This window comes from Primulina tabacum, chromosome 10 (genome assembly GCF_025594145.1).
Source record: "Primulina tabacum isolate GXHZ01 chromosome 10, ASM2559414v2, whole genome shotgun sequence".
NCBI classification, from domain to species: Eukaryota; Viridiplantae; Streptophyta; class Magnoliopsida; order Lamiales; family Gesneriaceae; genus Primulina; species Primulina tabacum.
The window spans coordinates 9,928,711-9,949,243 of record NC_134559.1 but is presented as its reverse complement, the minus strand read 5'-3'; the positions used below and the strand labels follow the sequence as shown (position 1 = coordinate 9,949,243).

Here is a 20,533-nt window from a genome sequence, read left to right as displayed (position 1 = left end):
ACAACATCTTTAAAATTTTTAACTATCAAGCTAATGCGGAAAAATAAAGTCCATCGGGTGTGTACTGCCGGACTCGATCCACTCAAGTGTCAGCGTTTCCCTCAATATCATCATCACCTGCAACCATTCCAACCTAGTGAGTCTAATGACTCAGCATGAACCTAACATAGCAAGTACATACATATACATTCACATGCATAAAAATTACTTTTACTAAAAATAGATTTTTTCATGTAATCATGAAACTTTCAAAATATGCAACTTTTTAAACCATGCATAGATATGAAAATTTTCAAATTAAAATTAAAAATTTTAGGTGAATTCTGATCCTTGAAAGTGACAACATTCATTCGATTGATCAATCTTATAAACCATAATATTAGGCCGCCGGGTTCAACGTTCACTTTTTCGACGATTATAAAAATAACTTCACCGTTCACTTTTTCAACGGATCCATTATCATTGTGATTTCCGCCCCCATTTTGGACGGTTCACTTCCTTTTCATTGCAAGTTCACCATTCTCATTTTCAACGATCTCTTACTAATTTTTCGTCACAATCAATTCACATTCTCAAAAATATTTTTCTTTACTTTATCATTTCATAAAACATTCATAACTTTCCATATCCTTTAAAAATTTCCAAAAATATGCTTTATATTATTCATATACGTTGAGATTGCTAAAAATAACATATACGTGTAAAATATGTTAAAACTTCTAAAAATAGCATATATCATGCATATACTTTAAAACTTCTAAAAATAATATTTTTCATCATTTGGAATTGTTTTAGGAAGTTGAAACTGCCCTTGACTTTCCTCGAACCGACCGCTCATGATTCAATGCTATACGTACCTGGACGACCTTAAACTTTGACTCAAGGAGACGAATCAATTTTTAAGACTTTAAAAACACCCAACAATATCCAGTAGCTTGCTTAAAATTCAATTTTAGGACCTACGTTTCAAGAACGTCTCGATTCGCTCACCGGATGACTCTTTTATTACCGTTTTCCCGTTTTTGGTTAAACAAATGACCAGACTACCCTTCCGACTCGAACCAACCCGAGGCCAAACCTTTATTAACATCCTAAGACTCAATATAAGTTGCTGGAAGTCCCCAAGCCCAAGCCAAAACCGAAAACATGGATTTAGAATTTAACCTACGCTCACTTCGCTCCTATTTTGACACGTTCAGGCAATTTACGACCCCAAACGGACCACGGCTCGAAACAATCCCGAATAAGGCCCTAGAACCCTTCTTTAGACACTAAATAAGACCATGGTCAGGTCCTTTTGGACACAGACCCGACGCTCAAGGCCCTGAAGCTCACGCACCAGCAACACGTAAAACGCATCATCACGCTCACCTTGGCTTCCTCGCGCACCAGATGCTGTCCCAGCCCTTGGCTCTCCACTTGGACCATACCAGCCCCTCACCAGGTCCCTAAGGCATGACCCTATCCCCGGGACCAGCCCTTAAACCAACCCTAAGAATCACCACGCACCAAAACAACACCACATGTGCATGTTTGTGGTGTTTCGATTACAGTGCTCAACCAACCCAACCAAGCCCTGACCGAACATTCCCTATACCTTCCTAAGACCCTTATCATCCCTTCAAGACCACGGCTAGGGTCACATGCATCCCCCATGGCCGTTTGATCCCCCAAAGTCGTGTCCCCCCACCCCCCGGCTTGCACGCCATTGGCATGCAGGGACCACAACCCCCTTGCGGCGGTTTGTTTCACCTTTTTGTCCCTTCAATCCTTTTACTAACATCTTGACCAGCCCTTGAATACCTTGGTTTGCATCCTTCCCTCAACAATTTTCAATAAACATCAACAATTTTTTACGAAAACATGAGATACACATGCATGAGATTAAAAACAATCACTTTTATAAATTTTTCACACACATCAGCATACATGCAATAATAAGGATTGAATGGTGCTTGAAAAATGGTTTGAAAACATGTCTTGTTCTTTTAATCTTACAATATACGAGCGACGGCGCGACGAGAGACGAACGAGGTGCGAATTTTTTTCCTTCCTTCCTCTCCCTTATGGTTCGGCCACCTCTAGGAGTCCTAGTGTGTGTTTTTGTGTGTGCTGCAAGGTGAGTGGCATGAATGAGGATTTGTGATATGGTAGGATTCTATTTAATTAGTTCTTTTTTCTTTGACAGAAAAACCTGTAATTTTATTCAAATCGGAGTAAGATCCTCGATTACAAGCTTTACTAACCAAATAGGAAACTCTCCACAAATCCACACGAAAGGTGAGGGAGAGGAAATAGCAAAAGAGGCTAACGAGTGTGCAACACCATTTGCGGTGCGCAAGACATGTTTTAATTTTAAATGGGCATGAGAAGCCAATAAATTCCTAGTCTTTGTTGCAAAGGCCCTATTGTATCCATAGTCCTCTGCTGGGTTAGTGACTGCTTGCACTGCCATCAGAGAATCCGATGTAATCTGGTTTATCCTTAAGTGTTGAGTCTGAGTCATTTGAAGGCCTTCCTCAATTGCAATAAGTTCAACGGCTACTATAGATGGTGGTTTAGTAATTTTCTTCCCAAAAGCTAGCAGTGGCTGGCCCTCGCGATTTCGCACAACACCGCCGATTGCAAATCGATTTGAATTGACATTATAAGCTGCATCAACGTCCAATCGCAAATGGTTGATTGGTGGTGCTATCCATCGACTCGGTGATGATATATGTTCTCTGCTGCTGGCTAAAGTTAGTATTGATGTTCTCGCCTCTTGGTAGCCGCAAAGCATGGTCTCGCACCATTCAGCATTAATCCCCTTCTTCTTAGAATCATTGTTATGTACTGCTCTAAGTCTCTCCATCCATACTGCATAAGTTCTCATAGCGAAGAATTCGAAATCCTTTCTGTTAAGTTTGCTCTTCATCCATAATGTAATATCAAACACCTCCATCATTCGTACACTCTTTAGACATGACCAGTACCTAGTGTCTTTCCAGCAACTTTTGATCGCTGGACAAGAGAACAACGCGTGACTGGTTGAATAATAAGCAAAGTGGCATAATGGACACGCTCCAGTGGTATGGACATGATGTACCATCAGATTACCTGATGTAGGAATTATATTATGCAAAACCCGCCACCAGAAGATACGGACCTTAGGGGGTATCGAAAGAGACCACAAGAATTGCCACCAACTTTTTAAATGCACTTCAGAGCTATTCAGGGGTGGATCATAGAGTCCAATTGCCGACTTGTACCCCTCTCTCACCGAATATTTACCCTTTGGATCGAAAACCCAAAATCTAGAGTCCTCTTGTGCCGATGCAGATAGATTGATGGATAGGATTTCTGATGCAACATGAAAGGGGAAGAGCTCGTTGACCAGCTGTTCATTCCATTCTCCATTCCTAATAAGAGTGTTCACCGTGGAGAAATTTTGGGGGATAGGTGAGTTATTTTGATATACTCCTTTCCCCGGGATCCAACGGTCTGCATACGTTGCAATTTTCTGTCCGTTTCCTATTTTCCAGTATAGCCCTTTCTCCAGCAAAGGGCGACTCCATAAAAGGGATCTCCTTATATACGATGGATTGCTACCAAGAGTGGCCTTCATGATGTCTTGATGTCTATAGTATCTAGCTTTGAGTATTCTCGCAACCAGTGAATCAGGATTAATAATAATTCTCCAAATTTGTTTTGCTAGAAGAGCCATGTTGAAAGTGTCAAGGTGACGAAATCCCATTCATCCCAGACATTTAGTGTGGGGACCCGGGCTCTAACTCGATTCTTTTTGGGATTAGTTGGATCTTTGCTAGAAAATGTGGGTCAAATTTTTGCTTTCTAACATTGATTCAAATGTATATAAACATGTACAAGGTCTTCATTTATTTTATTCTACAAACATGATATACATGTCTTGTCCAGTACATATTCAACAAACCAGTATTCAAAATACAGTAAATGACAAAAGTACAACTACTAGTACATCTGCTATGCCTGTGATCACCACGCTATATCCATCTCTCATCTCTGCTGCGACCCAGATCCTGTCCTACCTGTTGTTATGCACACATACAGACACAACAACAGCCGGAAACTCCGGTGAGAATAAATCCCAGTATAAAACATGTGTACATGCATGTCATGCAGTTTCATACAAATCATAACCCATAATCAGTAATTATAACACATTAGTGAATACAGATAAAACAATCTGACTCTTACTCTTTAACTCGACTCATATCTAAGTCTAGGGATCCCGGTGTGAATAAGATGTAACAGGTCTCCCACCTACTCTCCCAATCGTGGTGGCGTTACATTTTATTCCTAAACTTCGATCTGGTCTATATCGAAATCTACAATCGGAGTGAATCTGATCCGAAGCATCGATATCACCGAACGTTTAGAAAATTGGCGTATCTACCAATGACACTCCTATCTCAATACATATATATATCAATATAAAGTACAAATAGAACAAGTATGTGATTTTGTTGGGAAACTCAAATTGAATCTCATTTGAGTCGTGTCTTCCCCAAACAAACATTGAATTATGCCTTCTTGTCGTTCGTAGCAGTCGAAGTCTCGTATTCTTGATATCGAATCTGTCAAACCAAATCTGAAATGACATATTCAAGATGCATTCTATCAATCTCTAACTCAATTCAATACACATACAGATCAATATTTAATCTCGGTACATTTCAACGGCATAACAGCGTAATTTTGCGATACCGGTCATCTCAAACATCAATAATCATAACAATAACTCATAATCATCACCAATATGTTCCATAACCTCTAAATCTGTATAATCTCATTCATATATGTGCTGGAAAATAATAAAAATATCATAAGATGTCCGTTCTTTGATCCGGTTGCGAATATACGTTGCTTATAATCTCAAGAACATCTAATACTAATCATGTCTGATTTCTTCCAACATCTCAACTTCAAAACATGTTGAAATGTAGAAATACTTACATCCTTTTGTAGCTGGTAACAAGAGGAGTACGGAACCGAAGTCGGATCGAAATTCGGGTGGCTCGATCTTTCACAATTCAAAATCTAAGCTATAATGAGAGTTGAGGAGTTCTGAACCTTGCTCTCGTTCCTTGCAGCTGAAGAATGAAGGAATGAAGTACAAATCATATATATATCTTGCATGTTGAGGGGCAAGTGTCATATTTTTCAAGTAACACGTATGACCGCGGGTGCGGTAGTTCATGAACCGCGGCTGCGCTCAAGCTTCGGCAGTCCATCCAAATTTGCATAAACTTCGACCGCGGGTGCGGTCAGTTCTGCACCGCGGGCGCGGTGTCATTTCTGTAAATAATTTCCAACTCTCTGTCCATCAACCGCGGGTGCACTCTTTCTTGGACCGCGGGTGCGGTCTGCCCTTCATTCAAAATTCTAATTTTTCATGTCTCTCCTTCCCCCATCTCATTTATTGCTTCTCATTACATGTCATGTATTCTCATATCTTTGAATATCGCATCAATGAAGACTAATAAATCTCAGGCCTTACATTTAGGCTGACATAGTGTTTTCCAAGATTTCCAGTGCATCCCTCTCTTTTCATCATCTCCTCCCCACCAGAAATTTGAGCACTCTTTTTCTATTTCTTTGTATATAGATTTTGGGATGCGAAAGCATGACATTGCATAGGTTGGAATTGACTGGATCACAGACTTTATCAATGTCTCTTTCCCTCCTGCTGAGAACGTCTTTTTTCCCCATCCTTTCATACGCTTGACAACCCTTTCCACTAGGTATCGAAACTGAAGTGTCTTATTCCTAGCTGAAAATACTGGCAAGCCCAGATACACCTCATGACCCTGCACCACCGGGATGGCAAGCATGGTTTTAATAGAATCCATGACACTTAAATTGGTGTTCGAGCTAAAAGAGAGCGATGATTTTTCAAAATTTATAAGTTGCCCTGAAGCTTTCTCATATGAGATCAAGCAATTCCGAATCCCTGCACAGCTTTCCTGAGTTGCTTGAAAAAACATGAGACTGTCATATGCAAAGAAGAGGTGAGTAATCGAAGGGCAAGCAGAAGCAATTCGAACCCCTTTGATAAGATTTTGAGCTTCATAAGAGAGGATCGCCGAAGATAAACCATGAGCACATAAAACAAATAAATAGGGGGAAAGTGGATCACCTTGTCGTAGGCCTCTTTGAGGTGTGATACTACCAATAACCTCACCATTCACACAAAAAGAGTATTTAACTGACCGGACACATAGCATCACTTTCTCCACCCAGATAGGTGAGAACCCCAGTTGAAGCATAATGCCCTCCAGAAAACTCCATTCCACACGGTCATAGGCCTTGCTCATGTCAAGTTTTAAAGATGCGTAGCCTTTTTTTCCACCTTTTCTATTTCGAATCCAGTGAAGAGTCTCAAAACCCAAAATAATATTGTCTGATATGAGGCGATCTTGGATGAATGCACTCTAATACTCATTGACAGTTTGCTTTAAGATCGGACATAGCCTGTTCGTTAGAGCACGAGCAACAATCTTGTAGCAGACATTACAGAGACTTATAGGGCGAAAATCCTTCATACACATGGGCGATTTAATTTTCGGGATCAGAGTAACTATAGTCTCGTTCCATTCATCAATGGGTTTCCCATCATTTAGAATCTGTTGAACAGCTTCTATTACCTCATCTCCTATTATATCCCAGAATTTCTGAAAGAAAATGACAGACATACCGTCACTTCCTGGAGCCTTATCAGGGTGCATGTCAAACAAAGCTCTTTTAATTTCTGTGGCTGAAAAAGGAGCACACAATATTGAGTTCATGTGTTCATCAATTTTTGGCTCAACACAATCTGTGATTAAACTTCTGTCTTCCTCTGTTGGGTTATTGGATTCGAATAGGTTGCTGAAGTAGCTTTGAATAATCTCAATCATTTGGCTTTTCTCGGTACACCAATCTCCATGTGAAGAGACCAGTCCATGGATGAAGTTCTTGTCCCTTCGAATTGAAGCACATGCATGGAAGTATTTTGAGTTTCTATCACCATGTGCCAACCAATTAGCTCGGCTCCGCTGCTTCCAATACATCTCTTCTTTATTTGCAAGATTCTCTACTTCCTTCTCTAGGCAGCCTATTTGATTCACATTTTGCTCCCATAGTTCTTGTGTTTTCAAATTTTCAAGTTTCTTCCTTTTGATTTTCAGCTGCCGAGGAAGGCTTTTAAATCTGTTTTCTGCCCATTGATGAAGGGTTGTTTTACACCTCAAAATACGCTCTTTCAATGAAATGGAGGAATCAGAATTTTTCCATCCTTTTTCAACCATTTCTTTACATACTGGCTCTCTCACCCAATGAGGTTCGAATCGAAGCACATGACCCCGCTGCACCGGTAGTTCCTGCATCTTGCCCATAACAAGCAAGATTGGTCTATGGTCCGAGTGGAAAAACTCCAATGATTGAGCTTGTGCAACTGGATACATAAGTCTCCACTCAAGAGTTGCTGTGTACCGGTCTAGTCTTTCAAATATGATATTACTCAAAGATCGACGGTTAACCCATGTAAAGAATTCACCTCCCCCATGAAGATCCTGTAATAGACAATCATCAAGTGTGTCCCGAAATGCTCTGGTCTGATTAGGTGACCGTATATACCCCCATGTTTTTCACTGTCATAGCATATTTCATTAAAGTCGCCGCCTATTAGCCATGGCTGCCCTTGAAGTTCCGACAGTCTGCTTAAGAGTCTTAAGAGAGCCCATGAATGCATGTCTGTAGTGCGTTTCTGGATGACCATAGAAGCCAGTAAATCTCCATCGTTTTTCCTCATGTTGTATCACACAATCAATGTGTCCCAATGTGTACGAATGCACCTTGACCACAAATGGTTCCTTCCAAAGAAGTATCAAACCCCCACTTCGACCCACACAATTAACAACAAACATTCCTGAGTATCCCAGTACCTCCTTCCACCATCTACAATTCAAATCCCTCAATTTCGTTTCACATAAGAAAAGGAGGGTTGGGCTCTTCTCTGCGACAATTCGCTTGAGTTCACGGAATGATCGTTGGTTCCCAAGCCCTCGAGCATTCCAAGTAATACAACTCATTGATCTCGTCGGGGCTGCTTGGCAGCCACCGCCGTTTGGTCTACCATAGTACATTCATTGAAATCTCCATACTTTCGTTTCTTTAAGGGGCTAATACACTCATTACTCTTCAGTAGTTTATGATTGCCCATTTCTGGTCCAGGGAGGATTATATTGGTCAAGATCTGATTACCCTTCCCCCGAGCTCGCCGCTTCCATTTACGCTCTACCGTCTTCTCTGGCTGTCTTATTTTAGTATCATCATGTGAGTTCTCAGAGTTCTCAGACATTTCAATGTGCACTACCTTCGGGGCCGATATCTCACAGGTAGTGTTAGATATATGTCCCTCGGTCCCCTTGCAAACTGCTAATGGAGATGTTTCCACGTTAGCAGTGGTGTTCCTAGCTGAACTGCTTGATGGAGAGCTGTCTCGGCTTCTGTAAGATTTGTTAGGATGTGTATGTTTATTTTTCTCCCCACCACTTGGATTGCTGGCTCTCATCCAACTGCCAAACATATTTTTTCCATCGTCCGCCAGAGGTATTTCACATTCACGATATGAGTGTCCTAAACACCCACAGTTATAGCAAAAATCCGGCAAACGTTCATATACCAGCGGGACAATAATATGCTCGTCTTCCCCGGGAACTGAAACACGGATAAATCTTTTTAAAGGTTTTGTAACATCTATCCATACTCGAATTCGCGCAAAACTTCCCATTGATAGACCATTTTCACGTGCATCGGTCTCTTCCACTGTCCCGATCTGATTCCCCACTTTCTCGAGTATCCCTTGATACATTAGACCAAGCGGGAGATTATAGCATTGTACCCAATAAGATAACTCATCAAATTTTATATGTCTAGGGTTTTGCATGCCCCTAGGTTCACGAAAGATGACCAAGTCTAGGAAAATATTCCAAGGTCCTCCCTTTAGAGCCCTATTTCTATCTTGTGTTGATTTAAAGTCAAGCAAAAAGAGATTATCACCCATGGAACCAACCTCAACCTGTCGTGTAGCATGTAAGATTCGCGGCATCTGTGTTTTGAATACCTCCCTGTTGATAGGTTTTGTAGAGAAAACCTTAGCCACCAAGCAATCTTTAATTTGTTTCTCGCCCTTCTTTAGATCTGAATCGTCTAGGGTTAAGGTTTCCTCGTTTTCAATCCTTGTTGAGTTCTGAAAATCAGTAACCAATCGCTGCACTGCCTCTGAATCCATTCTGTATACTTTGTTGTGTCTTTGCCACCCAGATCAGATCATGACGGAAGATGATTGGGGGAATTCAGAACCTACACGAAGATAGGAGGAAACCTACACGAGGGTAGGAAAACTTGGTCCTATTTAATTAGTTCTTAATAGGCTTTAATTTACCTAAAAGACCCTAATTAATTAATTAATTTCTTGCTAATCTAGGCCCAATTAAAGAATTAATTAAATACTTAATTTGTCTATTAACAAATCCCTACAATATTAAGAAAATATTTAGTGTCACTCGTTTCTGGTATCGTATGTCCGAAACTCTTTGTTTCCTAACAAAAGTTCGTTCCCGATTAAGTTCGTCCCTTACTATAAATAGATTGTCGTTTTTCTAATTTGGACTTACTAAATATAGAGTTTCTATTTATAACTTTCTAAAAGTAGAAACTTTATCAAAATCGTCCGCGGTTCTCTCGTCTTTGTCATACATCGCATATTCGACTACAGAAAGTTCACATTCATAACATTCGATTAAATAATTATTAACCAAGCAAATACTTAAACATGCTTCTAACCACTCATTTAAATAATTTCAAATAAATTTTCATGCATACATGTGATTAGTGTCTTCGGATTTTCGGACATTACAATAATTATTGAATTTGATAAATCATATCAAAATTTTAAATTTATTATATAAATGTCACTTCAGTGATAGATACAGAGATGAATTCGATTGACACTCCAAAAATTTATTTTTTATATATAATGTATTTTTAATTTGTTGTCAACCAATCATATAGTTTTTGTATTTTTAATTAAATGATATTGACCTATTAAATATGATGAATAGTATCAAAATTTTATATTCATTATTAAGTATCAAAATTTTATATATTTAAAGGCTTTACCAATCAGACCGACCTCCGTTGATCTCATGAAATTCTGGCCAATCGTAGTAATATCACTGATTATTTTTTGTAATTATTATTATATATATTTTTTATATTTGTTGGACTATTGCATTGCTCACATGTATAAACTAGGAGGCAAGCGACAAGTGTTCCTGCAAACACAGGACTTTTTATCTTCTTTGCGAAACCAATTTCTGCTCAGAAAATGGATAACTCGAACTCACAAAAGAAGCTTACAAAGAAGAGAAAGCTACTCATTATAGGAGCATTCGCATCTTTACTAGTTGTGGCCATTGTAGCCACCACAGTTATCCAAACCCGAAAGAATGCCACCCACGGCGGAGGCGCAGAAATGCAGGCGGTGGTCAAGTCCACTTGCGCAGCGACACTGTACCCGGATCTCTGCGTTTCCACCGTCCACGCCGCCGCGACGGCCGCGTCCCTCGTCATAAAGAGCAGCAAAGATGTACTCTTGACTGCCTTGAACTACACCATCTACACCGTGGAGAGGAACTACTTCACCATCGAAAAAACCGCCGCCCGCCGATCCCTGACGCGGCGGGAGAAGACCGCGCTGCATGATTGCCTGGAAATGATCGACGACACGCTGGAGGAGCTTCGCCAGTCAGAGGCTGAGCTGAAGAACTACGGATTTCAAGAATTATTCCTTGGCCGAACATAAAGAAAACCTGGAAACTTTACTGAGCGCCGCGCAGACGAATCAAGATTCTTGCCTGGATGGATTCTCACACGATGAAGCCGATGAAAAGGTCCGCAAGGCCCTCATCAAGGGTCAAATGCACGTTTTCCGGCTTTGTAGTAATGTGTTGGCCATAATCAAGAACTTGTCAGACACAGAAATCGCGGCCAATAAATTTCCGAACTCCCACGATTCTGCTCAAGGGAGGAAGCTCGGGGAGGATAGCCAGTGGCCCGCGTGGTTGTCCGCCGGAGACAGACGCTTGCTGCAGTCGTCTACGGTGACCCCAGACGTAACGGTGGCGGCAGATGGGAGTGGGAATTACCGGACAGTCTCGGCGGCGGTGGCGGCGGCCCCGTCAAGTAGCAGCAAGAGGTATGTTATCAGGATTAAAGCTGGGGTTTACAGAGAGAATGTGGATATTCCGAGGAGTAAAAGGAACCTGATGTTCGTCGGAGATGGGCGGACAACGACCATCATCACGGCGAGCCGGAACGTCGTTGACGGCAGCACCACCTTCAACTCCGCCACTGTGGGTCAGTAAAGATTTGTCTTTTTGCTATCTAATCTTTACTTGCGAATATTACCTGTAAAGGCCTTTCAATAATTAAGCCATTAATCTTGGGAAACGTGTCCGCCTGTGTGCAAATTATTTTTTCAAATATTTCAGAAAAAATATTTTAAAATAAAATATTATAATATAATGAATTCGGTTAAGTATTTTTTAGAGTGGTAAAAAGTTTAATATAAAATAATTATTGTACCAAATATTAGAAAATGGATTAAAAATTAATTTTAGGGAATTTTTTTAAAAATAATATGAATAATTTAATTGTCATTTCAAAATAAACATATTTTCCTAAAGTATAAATCCCTCAAATGTTATAAAGCATTTAATACATTCAACAGCGACCATCGGAAAGTAGTGGAAGAATTTATTCTAGTTCGAACATATATATAGGATATTGTGTAGGGCAAAAATTCGTGTGAGACGGTTTTACGGGTCGTATTTTGTGAGATGAATTTTTATTTTGGTCATCCATGAAAAAATATTAATTTTATGTAAAAAATAGTACTTTTTATCGTGAATATCGGTAGAGTTCACCCGTCTCACAGATTAAGATCCTTGAAACAGTCTCACACGAGACTCACCGATTGTATAATATAGCTATTTTTCTAAAAATGCATTTTTTTTTTTTTTTTGGAAACTTGACAAGAAATTCAATTAATAATAAAAGTTGTATTTATATCTATAATTTATATATATCAATAAACGTGTAATTTTGTTTATTTTTTTAGTATATGATTATTTAAATTCATTTATTATTAATCTGAAATTAGAATTTCGATACAAACTCAATTTAGTGAAACGATCTAATGGAAAAAATTTGACTGATAAAAATAATATTTTTATCGTTTTGCATGCAGCGGTGGTCGGAAGTGGATTCCTGGCCCGAGATATCACCTTCCAGAACACGGCGGGGCCGTCGAAGCACCAGGCGGTGGCCCTCCGCGTAAACGCCGACCTCTGCGCCTTCTACAGATGCGACATTCTCGCCTACCAAGACACCCTCTACACCCACTCGCTCCGTCAATTCTACGTCGACTGCTTCATCGCCGGAACCGTCGACTTCATATTCGGAAACGCCAACGTGGTGCTCCAGAGATGCGAGATTCACGCCCGCCGCCCCAACTCCGGCCAGCGCAACATGGTCACCGCCCAGGGCCGCGACGACCCGAACCAGAACACCGGCATCGTAATCCAGAATTGCAAGATCGGCGCCACCTCCGATCTGAAACCCGTGCAGCGGAACTTCCCCACGTACCTGGGCAGGCCGTGGAAGGAGTATTCCCGGACGGTGGTTATGCAGTCTGAGATCAGCGATGTCATAAACCCAGCGGGGTGGTATCCATGGAATGGGAATTTCGCGCTCAACACGCTGTTCTACGCGGAGTATCAGAACACGGGCGCGGGGGCTTCGACGGCGAATAGGGTGACGTGGAGGGGGTTCATGGTTCTGACCAGCGCGGCGGAGGCGCAGCCGTTCACGGTTGGGAGATTTATAGCCGGTGCATCCTGGCTGCCGGCCACCGGCTTTCCGTTTTCCTCGGGGCTTTGATTTTACTTAAATCTGTGCTAAAAAGGCTGATTATTTTTAGTACTGCGTTTCAGTGTAATCTAACTTTCGTATTTCTTGGAGGAAATCCAATTCAAATTCCGATTTCTTCAATAATTTGATGTAATAATAATAAAATGGTATGTTTTGGTAATAATAAAGCATCTTCTTTCTATTATTTTTTGTGGTTTTTGTTATAATTAAGTTTTATATATATATTTGTGCTACGTGGTATGTGACATGTGTGTCATATTAAATTTTTTTGTTTGATAAATATCGCGTAATATTTATATATATAAATATAATATAGGTTTTTGTGAAACAATCTTACGGATCTTTATTCGTGAACTTACCGATATTCAAACAACTATCATCCCCAGTATTTCATTGAATATATATTTCTACTCACTGCAATCAACATCAATTGAGCATCCTCCTTAAATTTGTGCGCATTAGGGGAAGATTTCACGACCCTACAATAAATTCATTGATGAATAATAAATTTTGCATAAAATCTCATATAATTTTCATTACAGAATACCAAAATCTCATATAATTTTCATCCAACATTTTACTAAAAAAAATTTAAAAAATCATCCGACATTACATAATATATCCCATCTATAAATATTAAGAGTGCCCCTCAACTTTTGTCTGTAGATGCAATCAATCGGCCTACCATGGCCCCTGGCTACGTCCTAAAACATAAAATTGTCTTTTTCAATTTATATTTTAAAAAAAAAAAAGGCTCGAACACCAAATTTTATTTTATTTATCAGTATTGATTTTATTTAAAAAAATCGATATATAAATGAAATATTAAGTTAACAAAACATATAACCTTTTTTTTTTAAAAAAAATGACAAAACATATAACTTTCAAAATACTAAATTCGTGTGATATATTATTGTGGAATATATCAAAAGATACGCGAATCTAACATGAAACAGATCCCTCTCAATAATTTTCAAAATCGTACTTTAACTTTAGTTCGTAATTTCACTTTGCGCAGACAATAATTTCAGTCTTTTCCAAAACAAAAATTGACCTTTTTAAAAGAGAAGGATAAACGTTTGAAACACCTACATATTAGAATATATTTTTTAAAAAATTACATTTTGTTAAAAATAAATATTTACGATAAAAAGTAAAAATCTCAAAACTCTCAATATATTAAACTACACATTTTATTTTACTCAATTGTTATTTTCTTCACAAATTGAGATACCTATTTATAGAATTTTTTTGAAAATAATCCAAAAATAAATACATCATTACATAAATCATCACACACTAATTTTCAATATTTACAATTCTTGTTTTCAACATTCAAATATATCAACTATTATTTTTCAACACTTCCCTTGTGATGATCATGATACAATCATTGTCTTCATTACGTGTTTTTATATTGTCTCGTTAAAAACCTTACTAGGAAAAACTCATTGGGATAAAAATCATAGTAAGAGAAAAAAAGTACAGTCACGTAAACTCCCCCTCATGTATACACGAACGATTCTTCATAAATTTCGTAGATTGCGCATCTCAATGTTATATATATGATTTCTGAATATTGTCGTAGGAAGTGTCTTTGTGAAGAGATCTGATGAGTATTTACTTGATTGAATGTAACGAATATCAATATCTTTATTATTCTCAAGCTCTTGTGTGAATGCGAAGAACTTAGGGGGAATATGTTTAGTTTTGTCGCTTTTTATGTATATTTCTTTCATTTGAGCAACACATGCAGCATTATCTTTATATATTATCACAGGCTTCTTGTCGAATGAAAATCTACATGATATTTGGATATGTTCGGTCATTGATTTTAGCCACACAAATTCACGGCTTGCTTCATCTAGTGCAATAATCTCGGCGTGATTTGATGAAGTTGTTACAAGTGTTTTTTTCTGTGATTGCCAAGAAATTACAGTGCTTCCACGAGTAAATAAATATTCGATTTGGGAACATGTCTTATGTGGATCAGATAAATACCTAGTATCAGCATAACCAATTAGCTTTGATTGGTAACTTTTGAAGACAAAAGTCCCAAGTTTGTCGATCCTCGTAGATAACGAAATATACGTTTAATTCCGTTCCAGTGACTTTTTGTTGGATATGAGCCAAATCTTGTCAATAAATTTACAGCAAAAAATATATCAGGTCTTGTAAAATTTGCAAGATATATTAGGGCACCGATAGCACTTAGATATGGTACTTTTGGACCAAAAATAACTTCATATCTTCATATGGACGAAATGATCATTTCTATGTTTAATGATCTAACAACCATTGGAGTACTTAAAGGATTTGATTTATCCATATTAAAACGTTTAAGGACCTTTTCTGTTTAATTTGACTGGCGAACAAATATTCCACATTCTCTGTGTTCAATTTGCAAACCCAGACAATACTCAGTTTTCTCAAGGTCCTTCATTTCAAATTCTTCCTTTAAGTACGACACAACTTCTTGAATTTCTTTCGTTCCAACGATGTATAAATCATCAATATATACAACAATAATTAAGCATCCAGATGTTATTTTCTTAATGAAAATGCAAAGGCATATTGAATTGTTTACATATCCCTTTTTCATTAAGTGTTCACTTAGCCGATTATACCACATTCGATCGGATTGCTTTAACTCATATAATGATCTTTGCAATTGCAATTTCACAGAATAACATTATCTGGGTTTTGAACTTTGTGTTTCAGGCATCTTAAATCCTTCAGGGATTTTCATATATATATATATATATTGCTATCAAGTGATCCGTATAAGTAAGCTGTGACAACATCCATAAGACGTATTTCGAAATTTTTATATACCGCCAAATTAATTAAATACCGAAACGTAATTGCATTCATAACAAGAGAATACGTTTCTTCATAATCAATTCCAGACATTTGAAAAAAATCTTGGGCAACAAGTCAAGTTTTATATCTTACTATTTCATTTTTCTCATTTCGTTTTCGAATAAAAACCCATTTGTATCCAACAGATTTTACACCTTCAGGTGTAAGGACTATAGACCCAAAAACGTTACATTTATTTAGCGAATACGATTCAACCTGGATGACGTCTTTCCATTTTATCCAGTTCTGTCGATTTTTACATTCACCAAATGATTTTAGTTCATGATCTTCATTGTCATTTATGATGTCAAATGCCACATTGTAAGAAAATATCTCATCAATTTCTTTTATATCTTTTCGGTTCGATATTTTTCAGTATTAATATAATTGATAGAGATTTCACGATTCTCATCAGTTTGTGGTTCTGACGTAACATTTTCATCATCATGTATTTCTGCCGGAATATCATTCTCTATTTTGTGATCATAGTGTTTCTTTATCCTTTTTTTTCGAGGATTTTTATCCTTGGAACCGATTGGCCTTCCACGCTTCAGGCGTTTAATGACATCATGAGTGTCTTCAATTTATTTATTTAGAATTTTAATTCGATCAGGGGCATTTATAACATGTATATATGATTTAGTTACCTTTTTTGTGTCTGCAAATGCATCTGGTATTTGATTTGCTATTCTTTGTAAATGTACAATTTTTTGTATATCTTTTTCACATTGTTTAGTTCTTGGATCCAGATGTAACAATGATGATGTATACCATGTAATTTATTTTTCGATATTTTTCTTTTCTCTCCCTAACATTGAGAAGATTTCCTCATTAAAATGACAATAAGCAAAACGTGCTGTAAACATGTCGTCTGTCTGAGATTCAAGATATCAAATTATTGATGGGTTATCATAACCAACATAAATTCCGATCTTTCTTTGAGGTCCCATTTTTTTCGTTGAAGCGGTGCAATAGGCACATATAACATACATCCAAAAATTCTCAAATGAGAAATATCTGGTTCTTTACCAAATGCTAGCTGCAATGGGGAGTATTTATGATATGCACTTGGTCTAATGCGAATTAATGCAGCAGCATGTAAAATTGCATACCCCCATATAGAAATAGGGATTTTTTTTCCATAATCATGGTCTATAAATCAGTTGTAGAAGTTTAATCAATGATTTAAATAGTCCATTTTGTGTATGTACATGAGCAACATGATGCTCAACAGTGATTCTCATTGACATACAATAATCATTGAAAGTCTGGGAAGTAAATTCACCAGAATTATCAAATCTAATTTTTTTGATTTTATGATCGGGAAATTGATTCCGCAATTTTATTATTTGAGCAAGTAATCTTGCAAATGCCACATTCCGAGTTGATAATAAACATACATGTGACCATCTTCTGGAGGCATCGACCAATACCATAAATATCTAAATGTCCACATAGTGGATGAATTGGTCCACAAATATCACCCTGAATACGTTCAAAAATATGGATGATTCAGTTTGGATTTTAACTGGTGATGGTCTTATAATAAATTTTCCAAGAGAACATGCTTTGCATTGAAACGTATTATTTTGAAAGATCTTCTGGTCTTTCAGCGGATAACCATGTGTATTTTCTATAATTCTGCGTATCATTTTTGAACCAGGATGTCCTAATCTATCATGCCAATTGATCAGTATTGAAGAATGATCAACTACCATATTTGATTTAATTGGACTTATATATGTATAATGCAATCCAGTAGGGAGCTTTGATAGTTTTTCAACTACATATTTCTTTCCTGATTTATATGGAGTAAGACACATATATTTTTCATTTCCTTCATTTATTGTTTGAATATCATACCCATGAGAATATATGTCATTAAAACTCAACAAATTTCTTTTCGATTGTGGTGAATACAAGGCATCATTTATCAAAAATTTTGTACCATTAGGTAACAAAAAATGTGATTTACCACAACATTTTATCAAGTCTACATGACCTGATATTGTATTCACCATTGTTTTTGTTGGCTTTAGTTCCAAAAAATATCTTTTATCTCGGAGAATAATGTGTGTTATACCACTATCAGGTATGCAAACTTCCATAGGATTAGTTCCTTGTTTAGTTTTGTTCATATCATTTTTCATATTTGAACTTCAAAAAATATATGCAATGAAAAAATTACTGACAATACATATCTAATTTATGGAAAAATATAACACATATCATAATTGTACAATAAAATATTATCATATGAGTACATGAAAAATAAATTATTATACATTTATATTGCACCAGTTTATTGTTAATTTTCAGATAAATCATTGAGAAAATCTGCAGCATCAATATTTTTCATTTCTATTTCACCGGCATATTGATCATTTCCAAAGAAATCATTCAAAAAATCTGCAGCATCAAAATGAGTTGAATCACTCAAACGGCCACTTTGTTCAGTGAAGTTGGTCTCTTTTTCTTTCCCCTTTATCGATTCTTTATAGAGCTTACAAAGGTTCTCGAGGACTCGACAAATACGAGACCAATGTCCTGGGGTGCCGAATCTAAAACAAAAACTTTCAAATCGTTTTGAGTGATTTTGATCAACACTCATGTTCTCATGATGACTTTTCAGTGGGTGGTTCGTGACACCTTTTTGAGATGAGTTATAGAAATAACTATCTCGATTGTTTTCAAAACCACGGTCGCGTCCACGACCACGACCACTTCCACGTCCACGACCTCGACCAAAACTTTGTCTCTGAATTTGATTTTGGTTTCCTAGGTTTAAATTCATTTTTACTTACAGCATTTATTTCTGGAAATGTTGTTGATCCAGTAGGTCGGGACTGATGATTTCTCATTAGCAGCTTGTTGTTCTTTTCCGCCACAAGAAGACAGACGATAAGTTCAGAATATATCGCAAATCAACGCACTATATATTGTTGTTGTAGAGTTATATTTGATGTGTGAAACATGAAAAATATTTTTTCAAGCATTTCCGATTCCGTAACCTCATGTCCACAAAATTTTAATTGCGAGATTATTCGATACATCGCCGAATTGTAATCACCGATTTTCTTAAAATCTTGGAATCTTAACATATTTCATTCATCGCGGGCGGTCGTAAGTATAACTTCCCTTATATGTTCAAATCTTTCTTTTAATCCTTTCCGCAGAGTCATGTGATCTTTTTCGATGAAATATTCACATTTTAAACCTTCATCAAGATGTCGACGCAAAAATATTATAGCTTTTGCTTTTTCTTGTGATGAAGAGATACCATTTTCTTTAATGGTCTCGCTTAGACCCAATCACTTAAGATGCATTTCTACATCAAGAGTTCATTGCATATAATTTTTTCTTGTAATGTCGAGCACAACAAATTCGAGCTTTTCCAAGTTTGACATGGTGGTACTATAAAAATAACAATGCATTTTATTAGTTAATTTGTAAATTTATAAAAATGACAATACAAAGTAACAGATAAATTATAAGTACAAGCATTCTTAAAAATAAAAAAAACTCGAGACGGATATTCCCCGATAAATACAAGAGTAATGAGTATAATAACCAAAATAATTATAAAAATATCCTTGAAAGAGCCCTCTTTTTCTTCTTCGAAAATTTGGATGAAGAAAATTTTTTTAGGGAGGAAGAATAAGTTTGGAGTGATTGAATGTGTTTGTGAAGTCACATTTATAGGGTAAAAACTAATCTTTTATGACCGTTACAAAATCTTAAAAAAATAAATGTATGTTTATATAAATTTTATGGTAATATTATGATGTATATAATATTAATCATGATTTAAATAATTATGTATATCATATCACAATATTATAATGAGGTGTCAGGGACTCATTTTATATAATAATGTGACAGTATACAAATATATATATAATTATTAGATAACATAATAAAAATATATAAATAGTGAAATAATCACATCATGTTATTATAATGTAGTGTCATGGACTTCTTTTATATCATAACAAGATATTATTCAATAAATAAACAGTAACACAATAAAATTATATAAGCATTGTAACCACATCACGTTATTATAATGAGATGTCATAAATTCCTTTTATATAATAACATGATATTATATATTAAGTATATATACAATAAAAATAAATAAACAGTAAACGTAAATACTCTTACTTTTGAATATTGTTACCTTTTCTTGTGTTTTGGAGCTTTGAAAAATATCGAGAACCGAACCTTCGAGTATCATGCGGATAATGTGTTAAAAGTAAAAATTTACGGTAAAAATTAAAAATCTCAAAACTCTCAAAATATTAAACTACACACTTTTATAAAATTCTCTCTCTATTCAATTAGTGATTTTCTTCAAAAATTGAGAGACCTAATTATAGAATTTCTTTGAAATAATTCAAAAATAAATACATCATTACATACATCATCACTCACTAATTTTCAATATTTATAACTCTTATTTTCAACATTCAAATATATCAACCCTTATTTTTCAACATATTTAAGTTCTTTGCGCGAATTGAATTTATTTAAATAATGGAGATATAATTATATATTAAATTGACAAAATATAAAATCGTATATATATTCCTTTCGCCATATATATTTAGGTGGTCACTAATACTAATTCATTATTTAATTAGTATATTCTAAATTTTGTAAATAAATAATTCTG

At 36.6% G+C, this 20,533-nt stretch overlaps 1 pseudogene; it reads left to right on the top strand.

Annotated features, from left to right (window-relative positions):
- Nucleotides 1–10,287: 10,287 nt before the first annotated feature.
- On the top strand, nucleotides 10,288–13,180 carry LOC142505203 (pectinesterase-like; annotated as a pseudogene).
- The last annotated feature ends 7,353 nt before the right edge of the window (nucleotides 13,181–20,533 follow it).